A 13764-nucleotide genomic window follows, 5' to 3' on the forward strand; every position below is an offset into this window, starting at 1 on the left:
TATCATATCATATTGTATCATGTACTAGGAAGTGATTGCAAAGTAACTGTATTAAAGCAGAACCAGTTATTAAGCAGAGATTGATGTCACTTCCTGTGTCAGTTTGAAAAGACACGTGTCTTCTAAGGAAGGCAGGAGTGTGTCCTAAAATGTAAAATGTAAACCCCCTGCCTCTGAATTGTTATAAATTTGAAATTAAGGGGCTCTCAGACAAAAATATGGGAGCAGGAATAGCAGTTCTTTATTAGGGAAACAAATAAAAAGATAAAATAAACAATGCAGTAAAGCAAGACAACACTGACAGAATCAGAACACTACCTGACACCCTGTTGCACAGGGTGTTGGTAGCAGTCCAATTGGAATGGTGGCTGCAGTCCTCCTGGAGTGTCAGGTGCGGTTCTGTTGGAGCAGGGATCCTGTAGAAAGGTGTAGTCTTCCTCTGAAAATCCAGTGGAAGAGGCAGCTGCTGTTCCTCTGGGAAATCCAGTGGAGAAAGCCATGCTAGTGTTCCAGAAACTCAAGATTATATCTGGTAGGAATGCTTGGCTCTCCCCTCTGGACGGAGCATCTCCCAAGGGGATGCTGTAGTTCTTATCAGTCATGCAGTGACATTCAATAGCCTGTTATCAGCAGATGTCTGCCCTGAGGAAGGAGTGGGTGTGGAAGAGATAAGGAAAACTGCTCACTTAACAGAAGACAACTGCCATACAGATGGCAAAGAGAATACAATCTGCTTGGCAATCCAGGACTGTCTCCATTGTGAAACTCAGGGGCCCCAAGCCCCAAGGGTCCATGGTGACCTTGTGGAGCCCCCAGTGTCACAGAGGAGCCATTGTGACACAGTGAGGGCACATGGAGCCGAGGGGTCATGGTGACAGATCAGGGCTTTGTGGGAGCACAAAGGACACTCCAGGGCCTTATGGAACCAAGGAGACCATTGGGACACTGTGGGGTCTCACAAAACCAAGGGAACAGGGAACAGGTCTGGCTGGCTGGGCCTCCTGGGGATCACCTGACAGGTCCAGCTGACCTTGGCGTGTCGAGGGCTGCTTCTCATCTGCCCTTGAAGCACTGGGGCTCTGGGCTTTCCTTCCTATGGGAGAGAACTGTCCTTGTCCTCCAGGGGCCCATGTCAAAATTGGGATTCCTCCTCCAAATTTCCTTATATGCAAAGGTTGTTTCCAGATGAAATCTGCCAGGAGTGACAGCTCTGGCTGCCTTGGCCATCCAGGAACCACCTCTCATCTTCCTTTGAAACACTGGGACCATGTGCTTTTCTTTCTTATGGGAAAAAAAACATCCATCTGGACTAGGCACCCATGACTAAAATTGGGCATCTGTCTCCAGCATTCCCTATATCCAAAGATAACTCCCAGACAAAAGCTGCCAGGAGTGACAAGTCTGGCTAGCCTTGGCTTCCTGAGGGCTGGTACTCATCTGCCTCTGAAACACTGAGGCTCTGTGCTTTCCTTCCTAATGAAAAGAACTCTTCTTGCTGTCCAGGTGCCCATGGCCAAAATTGACATTCCACCTCCAAAATGCCCTGTGACCAAGGAAAGCCCCTAGACAAAAGGTGCCAGCAGAGAGAGGTTTGGCTGGCTTGTCTTAATGGTGGCCAACTCTCATCATCTTCCAGAACACCTGGACTTTGCACTTTTCTTTCCAATACAAAAAAACCCATCCATCTTGACCAGGGTCCCATGGTCAAATCTGGGATTCCATCTCAAGAACACAATACATCCAAGGATTTCCCCCCAATGAAAGATGCCAGGACAGACAGGTCTGGCTGCCCTTGGCCTCTTGGAGGCTGCATCTCATCTGCTTTCCAAACACTGTGTGTTGGGCTTTCCTTCCAATGGAAAAGAACCATCCTTCTTCTCAAGATGCCCGTGGACAAAACTGAGATTCTTCCTACCAAATTCCATATATCCAAGGATTCCTCCATGATGAAAGCTGCCAGGACAAACAGGTCTGGCTGTCTTGGCCACCCAGGAGCCACCTCTCTCCTCTTCTGCCTTTGAAACCCTTGGGTTTTGTGCTTTCCTTCCTATGGAAAAGAACTGTCCTTCTTATCTATGCAGAAATGGCTAAAATTGGGATTCCACCTCCAAAATCCCCTATATCCAAGGGTTGCTGTCAGACAAAAGCCACCAGGACAGAGAGGTCTGTCTGTCCTAGGCCTCTGATGGCTGCCTTTCATCTGCCTGTCAAACCCCGGTGCTCCGTGCTTTCCTTCCTATGGAACAGAACCATCCTTCTCCTCTGGTGTCCATGCGTGAAATTGGGATTCCACCTCTAAAAGTCTGCATATCCAAGAATTGCTCCCAGGCAAAATCTGCCAGTACTGTCAAGTCTGGCTGGCCTTGGCCTCTGGTGACTGTCCCTGCATCACTGGGGCTTGGTTCTTTCCTTGCCATGGAGATCCCTGGGACACTGTGGGGACCTCATGAAACCAAGGGGAGCATTGTGGCACCACTGGAGCCCATGGAACCAAGGGGCCATGGTGACACAGCGGGGCTTCATGGACCCCAGAGACCATTATGACTCTGTGGGGCCTGATGGAACCCAGGGAACATGGAACAGGTCTGGTTGGCTTGGCCTCCCAGGGGCCACCTGACAGGTCTGGCTGATCTTGGGATGTCAAGGGCTGCCTCTCATCAGCTCCTGGAGGGGTATCTCTCCGAATAAAACCTGGCACCTCTGGCTGGCCTTGGCCTCTGGTGGTTACCTCTCATCTGCCCCTGAAACACTGGGGCTCTGTTCCTTCATTCCTGTGGAAAAGAACTGGCTTTCATATCCAGGGGCCATGACCAAAATTAGAATTTGGCCTCCAAAATTCTGTATACCCATGGATTGCTCCCAGACAAAAGTAGCCAGGACAGGCACGTCAGGATGGCACTGTCCTCTGCTGATTTTCTTAGACTATGAGTTGAATATTTTCATTTGGACACACTTTGGACAGGGCCCAGAGATCTCCCAAGGATGGGTTTTGAGGCCTACGGCTCATGACTACTACATATGGAAAAAGGAGCTCTGTGCTCTGTGCTGTTATGGGGGTTTTGCATCATGGAAGTGATGTTCTATAGAGAAGCTGCTAGCAATTTTGTTGGTGTCTGACAAAAAAACCAATCAGTAATTAGCTTTGAGAATTGACAGTCTGTTTAACCACTAAGGAAAGTGTACATGCCTCTGTGAAGACACATGTTAAAGACAAGAAAGCCACAGAGGGTCTCTTTCCCTTCTGGCCAGCAAAGAGGTAACAAGGCTGGCCCAGCCCCCGTCTCAGCCAGGCCGGGCCGGGCGGCTCCTGCCGTGGGGCTGGGCCCCTTCCCAGGGAGCCCCCCAGGCCCCATCGGCTGCCGGGCAGGGCAGGGGAGGCCGCGGGGCCGAGGCCGGGCCAGGCCATGGCTGCGGTTGCCAACACCTGGGCGCTACCAAGCCCTGCCCCCCCACCAGCCCGGGCCCAGCCAGGATCCGCCGGGCCCCAGGAGCAGCCCTGGGCCGGGCCGGCTCGGCCAAGATTCTGCCACCCTTGGGGTTCACCCGCAAGCCCCGGGCAGGGGGAGGAGAAGCCATGGGCCCCGGCCGTGCTGCTGCTGTGCTCTGGCCTGGCTGCTGAGATCCTGGCCCTCCCCCAGCGCGGCCCATCCTGACACAGCCCTAGCGCAGCCGCTGCAGAAACCTCCATGGTAAAACAGCTCCGGCCGTAAGGACCCAGCCCGGCCGGGGTCACGGAACCATCTGCAGGCCTCGGGAGAGATATTAACTCTTTCAGTGCTTCCATCCTCCCTCGAGTGAGAGAAAAGGACAAAGTGCGGGCACACAGAGGAGCAACCGAGATCAGTGAGGAGGAAGTTGAGTCCCAAATAGGAGGGATGAGGAAATGCCTTGATCTTGGGGCTGAAATCCTCTTGTAAAGCTATGGAGAAGGATGTAATTGATACAGAAGACTCTCTTTTGCCCTATAATTCACTGAAAAATATGGGGGGATGACTTCTTCAGCAAAGGCCTCCATGCTACAGTAAGCAAATGTTGAAGTAGCTATGACCCCACGAGAAGTTTGAACATTGAAACTGGCAAGACTGATGAGACCTTGTGCCCTCAGGGAGAGAAGAAGATTTCAGAGATGAAAATTATTTCAAGAATGGATGAAGAGAACTTTTGCTTTTAAACGGCTTGTTTTTAAACTAATGTCGTCCCATAAGCCAGCATAGCCCATAAACACAGCTGTGGGAAGGCTGTGAAAAAATAGGAAGGACTTCATGTTATTCTGGGCAGCTTCTATTCCTGGAAATTGAGAGCCATGAGAGAAATATTTTCTTATGGAGACGTCTCCATAGCATGAAAGAGAGAATCCTCTCCCTAAGTGAACTGAACAAAGACTATTCTAGAGGTGGCAAACAAACAGGAATGTTTATGTTTTGTCTCTTTACGTTGTCAGTAAGGAAGAATAGGTTGTAGGAAGAGAAGTGTTCTGAAAGCTTTTTCCTGATTCTTAATTCTCTATCTTTCAGTTATTATTAATAAACTTATCTTCATACCCTTCTGAAGTTTTGAGCCTACTTTGCCTTTCTCTTAATCCTATCTCCCAGCAGGAAATGAGTAAGAATATACTAGTGAGTTCACTGGAAATTAGGCAAAACTGAACACACCATACTAATTAATCCTTCCTCCAAGAAATGTCAAACTGGCGAAACAAAACCACTACAGAAATCTTCCTGATGAATTGCCCAGAGTAGAGGGAAATCAAGGTAGAGCCATGGTCTGTCAGGACTCTTTGATCCTAGTGAGCCCCGTGGTGCATTTGAGTGGAGCCCCTGAAGCTCAGGGCATGAGAGGAGATTGCACAAAGCTTTCCAGGAGTCCAAGTCAGAAGAAAACCCCAAAGTGTCGCAAAGTATGAATGGGTCCCACTGAGGTCCATCCCCAACACAGGCTCCTCATGGACTCCTTGGAGGAGAGAACTAGGGGGTCAGGATGGCACAAAACCCTTTCAGAGATTCAGTGTGGAAAGGAAAATCCAAAGTACCTTAACAAACTTTGAGTATCTCAAAGCATTAATGAGCCCCATTGAGTGTTAATGCAAAGCTCTCAAGGGACTCCTTAAAGCAGATAATTGGGGCCATGATTGCACAAACCTCTCCCAGAGTCTGTACCAAAAGGGAAACATCAAGTACCTTCAAATAACTGAAGAACCTTGAAGCATTAATGAGCCCCACTGAGTGTTGTTACTGACAAAGCCTCCCCAGGGACTAATTACAGCAGATAATTGGAGGCCATGATTGCACAAAGCTCTCAGAGACTCCAAGGCAAAAGCAAAACCCAAAGTCCTTGGAAAAACCTGCAGTCCCTGGAAGCATTCAGGAGTCCCCAGGGCCATTGCTGAGCAAGGCTCCCCAGGGACTCCTTCCAGCAGATCCTTGAGGCCACTGGGATGTGGGCTAGGGGGGGATGCTGAGGGCAGGACAAGGGGCTGACAGTGCCCAGCCTGGCTGGGGCTGTGCCAGGAGGCCCCAGGGCCTCAGGACAAGGTGTCTCCTCCCAGCCCTTGCTGGCACAGACCCTGCTGCTGTGCCCCAGGCCACCAAGACTTGGCTTCTCTTTGTCTCCACCTGTCATCACTGCCTCCAGTTCTCTGCTCTGCCTGGGGCCTGGGGACACTTTCTCAGTCGTGTCCCTCAGTGGGACCCATTAAAAGCCCAAGAAACTTTGGAGTTGGATTCTGACTTGGAGTTCTGGAGAGGTTTCTTCAGCTGCCTCTCAGGGACTGATGTTCAGGGCCTGAGCACAAAGCCCCAGAGGGTCATTGAAGTTCTTGTGCTGTGTCTGTGCTGCTGAGCTGGGCTGGGCTCCTGGCCCAGAGGCAGCTCCTGTTAATCAAGAAGAGCTTCAAAAGCACATTTGTCTTGATGAGCAGCTCTTCTGCCAGCCCAGCAGGGCTGGGGCACTGCCTGCAGCCAGCCCGGGCACAGCCCAGAGGCACAGAGGGGTTAAACTCAGCCTGGGCTTGGGAATAAAGAGCAGAGCTCGCTCAGAGCTCACTAGAGCAGAAATCATCCCAGGTTTGAAACAGTAATTCTCTGGCTGTGGAAGAGAAGCTGCAGCTCCTGCAGGGATCCCCTGGAGCTGGCGCATCCCACAGCTTTTAGGACCTTTCAGGAGCACTATCAGAGTTGCTCCAGGGCAGGGATGTGGCCCCAGGGCAGGGCTGGCTTTCCCTGCTGCCCCAGCCAAGGCACAGCCCAAGGCAGCTCCGGTTGCCAGGCTCTGCTGCAGGGCTGAGCAGCCGCGGGTGCAGCCAGGGGTGCCCAGGGATGTCCTGCAGAGCAGGCTCCTGCAGCCCACGGCACTGTGCTGGGGCAGGGACTCTGCTGCCTGCCAGGGACAGCTCTCAGCCGGCCCGGGGAGCTGCTCCCAGCGCTGGGGAGAAGCTGTGGGGGGAAGGAGCCACCCTGAGCAGGGCAGGTGCTGCTGCTGTGAGGGTCTGGGTGGGGCAGGGCTGCTCCCAGCTCCACACCAAACTGGGCACAGCTCCGGAAGAAACTTCCCAAAGAAGGTAAGCCTGGCATTGCTGGAAAGATCAGGAGCTTTCCTGGGAGTGTTTTCAGTTTCCTGCTTGGAAAAGGATGGGAAATTTGGGGTGATGACAAAAAGATTTTTACATTTTATACATTTCTTCATATATTCGTAGATCTGTAAATTACTATTATACAGTTATAAAACTATAATCCTTATTTAAATCTATTAAACTCTTTATTAACTCTATTAAACTACTATTATATACTTCTATATTTATACTCCTTAATTAACTCTAGTACATTTCTAACCTTTCTATTAGATTTTAGAACAATAATCTGACTGTCTAAATACAGTCCTGAAATACTGTATAGTCTTATTATCAGGAAGAGGACCTACAAGGAGAATGCTTTGGTTTTTGACCAGCATGTGAGCAGTCATAAGAAAGAGTGGGGCAAAGAGTGGGACATACTCCAATGGGTTGAGCCAGGGGTGTGTAACTGGGGCAACTCAATCTGCTTTTGGATGTTCCTGTTAAATATCCCAATTATTCAACCTTAATAAATTGTTGAAATCAAGGGCCAGGTGTGCCCCATCCCCACTGGGACACCTGGAAGCTTCCAATAAAAGTCTGGTTTTTATTTTATTGTTCCAACACTGTTGCAAGGGGGTTATTCCTCTTTTGATTAGAGACCAACAGAGGAATGAGAGGCAGAACAGGAATTGTAATCCCACAATCACAGAACATTCTGAGTTGAATGAGACATACAGGATCATCAAAGGAATGTTTGAACATTTACAGAGACCTAGAACTGTAACTTTGGGTCGTCAGTCTCTGCTGGGAGCCTCCCAAAGGGTCCTCAGCCACTCCTCAGCTCTGGACAGCATCAGCATCACCTCTGCAGGGCCCAGCAGGGCTCTCCTGAGCTGCCCTTGCCCACCTGCACACACAGCCTGCCCCAGCCAGGGCCCTGCACACAGGCAGGTTTCTGTAGGGCCGGGGCCAGGGCACACAGGGTGGGATGGGCTCTGTGAGCGCTGGCAGGGACAAGGCTCCTCTCAGGAGGGAATGTCCAGGCCCAGGGAGATGCTCAGGCAAGGAGAGGGGGCTGAAGAGAGCAGTGCTGGGGCAGGAGGGCACTGTTGGTGTGTGGGAGGTGCTGGGCACAGCTGGGCACGGGAACACTGTCCTGCGTGCCCGGCTGTCTCTGCCCTGCCCTCTCAGGCACAGCACCACAGCATCTTCTCTTGTTTCTGCCCTGCCCTGATATTGTCACTGTTATCTGCTGCTCTCAGGGAGGCTCTGGCATTTGCAGCAGCTGAGTCAGGCACTGCCCTTGGCATTCCTGCCTGGCAGGGGTGTCCATGGGAATGGGGTGTCCAAGCTTCCCTGGGACCTGTGGGGCTGTGGGCAAAGCAGTCCATGGGAAAGGGGCATGAGCTGAGCCCCCTCCCTGAGATCCCATCATGGGCACAGCCAGGGATCTCCTTGCTGTGCCCTTCCAAGCTCTGAGCTGCCCTCCTGGGTGCAAATCTGTGCCAGAGCCTCTGGCAGTTCCTTGAATTTCCCACGGGGAAGGGCAGAGCTGCCAGAGCTGAGGAAATGCTGCTGGCTTTGCCAAGAGAGCCGTGAGTGTCCTTGGCACAAGGGGGGGCGGAGAACTTGCCCAGAGACTTTTAGAGAGGGTGAGACACTCAGGGATTCCTCTGCTCTGGGCAGGGTCTGGTTTATCCCAGGCTGACCTGGGAGTGTGTCTGTGCTCTGATTGCAGCCAAAGGTGCAAAGCCAGGGCAGCTGGGAACAAGCCCATCCAGCCCCTCACCTCCCCTCAGCCACAGGGAATCCTTTGCCTCTCCCATCTCTCAGTGGCAAACTCTGAGTGCATCAGAAATGCTGGGGATTTATGACCTCACACAACCAGGAATGATGCATGGGTAGGAAAACAATTCCTAAAACCAACTCCTGCCATCCTTTAGACTTGGGAATGCAGATGCTACCAAGCCTTTCTGCATCAGGAATGATTCCATTGCCAAATCCTGAATATCCAGCCTTGTCCCTCGGACACATGGCCAAAAACCATGAGCAGTGGGGCAGGGATGGCTCCTTGAGAGCCCCCATGCACAGGCCTGGCTGCTCCTGGCACACTCTGCCTGCTCAACTGGAGCTCAGGCAGGGACCTGGGGGAAGGTTTTCCCAGAGCAGGGACAAGGGTGGGTGAGTCCCAGCGAGGCAGGCACAGGGGACGGCCCAGGTTTGGCTCAAAGCAGCCTGTCCTCACTTGTCACTGTCTTTTCTCCATCAACAGGTCCCCATGTGCAGCCACAGCAAATGTCCAACAGCAGCTCCGTCAGCCACTTCCTCCTGCTGGCATTGGCAGAAACGCGGCAGCTGCAGCTCCTGCACTTCTGCCTCTTGCTGGGCATCTCCCTGGCTGCCCTCCTGGGCAACGGCCTCATCATCAGCGCCGTAGCCTGCGGCCACCACCTGCACACGCCCATGTTCTTCTTCCTGCTCAACCTGGCCCTCAGCGACCTGGGCTCCATCTGCACCACTGTCCCCAAAGCCATGCACAATTCCCTCTGGGACACCACGACCATCTCCTACACAGGATGTGCTGCTCAGGTTTTTCTGAATTTCTTCTTCCTTGGCTCAGAGCTTTCCCTCCTGACCATCATGTGCTACGACCGCTACGTGTCCATCTGCAAACCCCTGCACTACGGGACCCTCCTGGGCAGCAGAGCTTGTGCCCACATGGCAGCAGCTGCCTGGGCCAGTGCCTTTCTCAATGCTCTCATGCACACAGCCAATACATTTTCCGTGCCGCTATGCCATGGCAATGCCCTGGGCCAGTTCTTCTGTGAAATCCCGGCAATCCTCAAGCTCTCCTGCTCCAAATCTTATTTCAGGGAACTTGGGCTTATTGCAATCAGTGCCTGTTTAGTATTTGGTTTTTTGTGTTCATTGTTTTCTCCTATGTGCAGCTCTTCAGGGCTGTGCAGAGGATCCCCTCTGAGCAGGGACGGCACAAAGCCTTTTCCACATGCCTCCCTCACCTGGCTGTGGTCTCCCTCTTTATCAGCACTGGCATGTTTGCTCATCTGAAGCCCCCATCCATGTCCTTCCCACCCGTGGATCTGTCCCTGTCAGTTCTGTACTCAGTGGTGCCTCCAGCCCTGAACCCCCTCATCTACAGCCTGAGGAACCAGGAGCTAAAGGCTGAAGTGAGAAGACTGATGACTGGATGTTTTCAGGAAAATTAATCTCCTGGCCAGTGTTTGCAAATCACTTTTAATAAATGTCATTTTTGATGCTTCTTATTGTTTTCATTGGGGTTTTCTTTAGTTTAAACATTTTATTAATATTGTCCACAGTGAAATGCCATTCTATGTGCCATTACTCATTTTGTTTCTCTCCACAATCCCTGTGGCCACAGACTGTGTCAATAAGGGGCTGCACTCTCAGTGGCTTTAAAGGAACTAAAGGATCTCCCAGCAGAGTTTTCTGCAGAGATGCCCTTTTGCTGCCTTCTCTGGAGCTGCAGCAGCAATGTCTGTGTGCAGAGCTGGGGCAGATCAGTGCTGGCACAGCAGCTGTGCCCAGCAGCAGCAGCAGCACTTGGTGTTGCCAGTGCTGCTGCCGTGGCCCTGCCCCGCTGCCCTGGTGGCCCTGGTGTTGCTGCAGGGCCTGAGTGCTCTCGGGGCCGGGCACAGTCCTGGGGGTGGCAGTGCCGGGGCTGCAGCAGGGACAGGCCATGGGCACTGCTGGGGCAGCGCTGACGCCTCAGGCCAAGCCCTGGGGGCTCCAGGCTCCTTGCCCAGGCTCTCTCAAGAACACGGCCAGGCGAACGCACAGCACAGAAAAGCCCCAGGGTGAACAGCCCCAGGCTGGCCGTGGGCAGGCTGGGGACAAACAGCATGGCTGGGGCTCTGCAAGGGCCCTGGGGGAGACGGGAAGGAGCAGCAGAGCAGGGGCTGATCCATCCCCAGTGCACTGCACAGCCCAGGGCAGCGTCCCAGAGCATCCTCATGGAGCTGCCAACAACATCCCCTTCTGCAGCCCTGGCCTCTCCCCCAGCTCACAGAGGTGCCGCAGCCTTGCAGGCACAGACACAGCAGCACTGGCTCAGGAGCCCCTGTTTGCATTGCACAGAGCAGGCAGGAGCACCCCCATGCTGCTGCTGTGGGGACATGAACCTGAGGGAGCACAAATGCCATCAGCCCCTGGGGCCAGCAAGGGCTGGGGGACACCAGGGAAAGCACTCAGCTTTGTCCTGGCCTCTGCAGTCAGCCAGAAAGTTTGTTCCCATCAGCTGGGAGTTTCCTGTCCCACTGCAGCTGCTATTGCTCAGAGCCAGGGCTGCCTGACAGCCAGCCCCAAACTGCCCAGAGCATTTCCTTGGCTTCACCTTTGCTTTCTTTACTCTTCCTTGGTCCATATTTCTTCCTCTTGCTCAGCCCTGTTCCCTCCCCTGCAAACAGCCCATCCCTGTTTGCCCTTTCCTCTCTGGCCCCACTCCCCATTCCAGTTCCTGACTTGGCACCATGGAAATATCCCTTGAGATGCAGGATCATCCTCCAAGTGCTGCAGCAATTGTCTGCAGGCTCCTGCAGTGCCTCGTGCTGCTCCCTTGCCTGAGGCACCTCAGGCCAGAGGGGCACATCTGGGCTGCTGTGTCTGCCTGTGGGGCTCCCTATTCTGGGCAATGAGGAGGAGCTGCAGCGGCTCTGCAGGATTGACAGGATGGGCTTTGGGACTGGGGGGAGAAGCTGAGGGACCTGGGCTGCTGCAGCTTCTGAACAGGAGGCCCAGGGCTCATTGTGCAACTGCTCCAAGGCTGGTTTCATAGAATCACAGAAGCAGCAAGGCTGGAAAAGTCCTTGGAGATCATCAAATTCAACCTGTGCCCTGACACTGGCTTGTCTCCCTGAGCCTCCTCTTCTCCAGGATAAACAACCCCAGCTCCCTCAGCCCCTCCTCAGAGAACTTGTGTTCCAGACCCCTCACCAGCCTTGTTTCCCTTCTCTGGATATTCCCCAACCCCCTCCATGTCCTTCTTAAATTGGGGTGCCCAGAACTGGACACAGCACTCGAGGTGCTGCTCAGACTGTGCTGAGTTCAGGGGAAGAATCCCTGCCCTGGTCCTGCTGCCCACACCATTCCTGATCCAGGCCAGGAGCCATTGGCCTTCTTGGCCACCTGGGCACACTGCTGCCTCATGTCCAGCCTGCTGTCCGTCTGTCCCTGCAGGTCCCTTTCTGCCTGGCTGCTGTCCAGCCACTCTGTCCCCAGCCTGTAGTGCTGCAGGGGTTGTTGTGGCCAAAGTGCAGGACCCAGCACTTGGTCTTGTTCAACCTCACCTGGTTGGATTTGGTCCCTGGATCCAGCCTGTCCAGGACCCTCTGCAGAGCCCTCCTGCCCTCCAGCAGATCCATACTCATACCCAGCTTGCTGTCATCTGCAAATTTGCTGATGCTGGACTCAGTGCCCTCATGCAGATCATCACTGCAGATACTGAAATCCACGCTGGCTGGCTCTGATGCCTCAGCCATCCCATGGGTGCCCTGTGATGGATCTCAAGGTGATCTGTTCCATAACATTGCCAGGCACCAAGGTCAGGCTGACAGGTCTGGAGTTCCCCAGATCCTCCTTCCAGCCCTTCTTGGGGATGGGCTCACACTGGCACCTCCACTCATCTGGCACCTCCCTGCTGAGCCAGGACTGATGGTAAATGATGGAGAACAGCTTGGAGAACTCATCCACCAGCTCCTTCATCCACCTATGATGGATCCCCTCTAATCCCATATACCTGTGAGCATCTGAGTGGCTCAGCAGGTCACCAAGTGCTTCCTCCTGGATTCCAGGGGACTGTTTTGCTCCCTGTGCCCATCTACCAGCTCACGAGAACACTTGTCCTGAGTACAACCTGTCCTAATATTGAAAATTGAGGAAAAAATGTTAAGTAGCTCAGCCTTTTTTTATCTTTAGTTACTATATTCCCTGTAGCAGGCACAGGGCCTGCAAGGCCTTGGCGATCAGAAGCCTGAGCTAGGAAATACCAAAGTCAGCATGACTAAGGTTTTAGAAACCCCTCTCTTCCGCCTTTTGGACACTGTTATCTCCCTGTATATCCATAGGTCACTTTTCCCTTGACCCTTACTATTGGACAGTTTTCAATACCCCTGTAAGGTATAAAAACCCTAACTCTGCCTGGTTCGGCGGAGGAGAGCTGTCACTGGACCCTTCGCGGAGACCCCAATAAAGAACCCTGCGGAACCCACACAGCGCTGCTCTCTCCCTCTCTGCGTCAGCCGCGGCGATACCCAGGGCGACAGCACCAGGCATGCTAAAAGGGCTGAAATCACTAAAGAGCTGAGCTGCAAATCACTATAGCTTGCCTGGGTTGCCTGAGCCCCCCCCGCTGAGCAATCCTGGCCCTCCGTGAGCTATCCTGGATGACCGGCATTCCCCGCTGGGCTTCTGCCCTCGGGACCATAGCTGGCGCACCAAACATAGCGGACGCCCGAACAGCGAGGGGCCCCTGGACGGACATCTGAACCGCCGTGATAGCCTGGCCGCGGAACTGAATGCCGGACCTGGCATTTCAGAGGAGCAGCATTTCTTCGTGAAATTGTCACTGCCTCCGCTCGCCAGAAATCCTGGAAGAAGAAGCTCTTCGTTTTAGCAGGACTCTTCTGGACAGGAGGTCAGCTGACCCGCACCCCGATACCTGAGCACGCGAGTGTTCACGGAGGCTGACTGGCAGATGACCCCCAGCAGAACTTTGACCCACAACAGGCTGAAGAATTGTAAGTTTAACACAGCCTTTCTTGCGCGCAAAAATATTTTTTCCTCGGGTCCTTTTTTTGGTTTTTCTTTTTTTTTCTCTTTTTTCTGCTGGCGGGAACTGAAAAATGGGATCAAAGCTTAGTAAACGATCCCAGAACGAGAGAAATTTATATTCCCTAATCCTAGAAATCCTATCTTCTAACAACTTTTCTTTTTCTAAAGGTAACCTTTCAAAAACTAACCTGAAAAAATTTATAAAGTGGATTCTCTGCCACTTCCCAGATTCTAATACACAGACTATTACCTTAGACTCCTTTTGGGATACAATTGGGACCACGATATATAAGTTTCAAACTAACCAAGACTTTTCTGTAACCCGGTTTTTACCTATATTTCACGCTATCACTAAAGCTGTAGAAAAAACTAACAAAAAGATAGTAACTTCAGGGCTACCTTCTGTC

General features: G+C 52.7%; 1 long non-coding RNA gene across 1 annotated transcript; it reads right to left on the minus strand.

Annotated features, from left to right (window-relative positions):
* Window positions 1–217: 217 nt before the first annotated feature.
* LOC135304050 (uncharacterized) lies at window positions 218–3264 on the minus strand. The gene is made up of 2 exons (XR_010365486.1): window positions 1031–3264; window positions 218–642 (listed from the first exon to the last, which is right to left on the minus strand). It is a non-coding gene; the product is annotated as an uncharacterized LOC135304050 (long non-coding RNA).
* Window positions 3265–13764: the final 10500 nt, after the last annotated feature.

The sequence above is a fragment of the Passer domesticus genome, chromosome 6, assembly GCF_036417665.1.
Source record: "Passer domesticus isolate bPasDom1 chromosome 6, bPasDom1.hap1, whole genome shotgun sequence".
Classification (NCBI taxonomy): Eukaryota; Metazoa; Chordata; class Aves; order Passeriformes; family Passeridae; genus Passer; species Passer domesticus.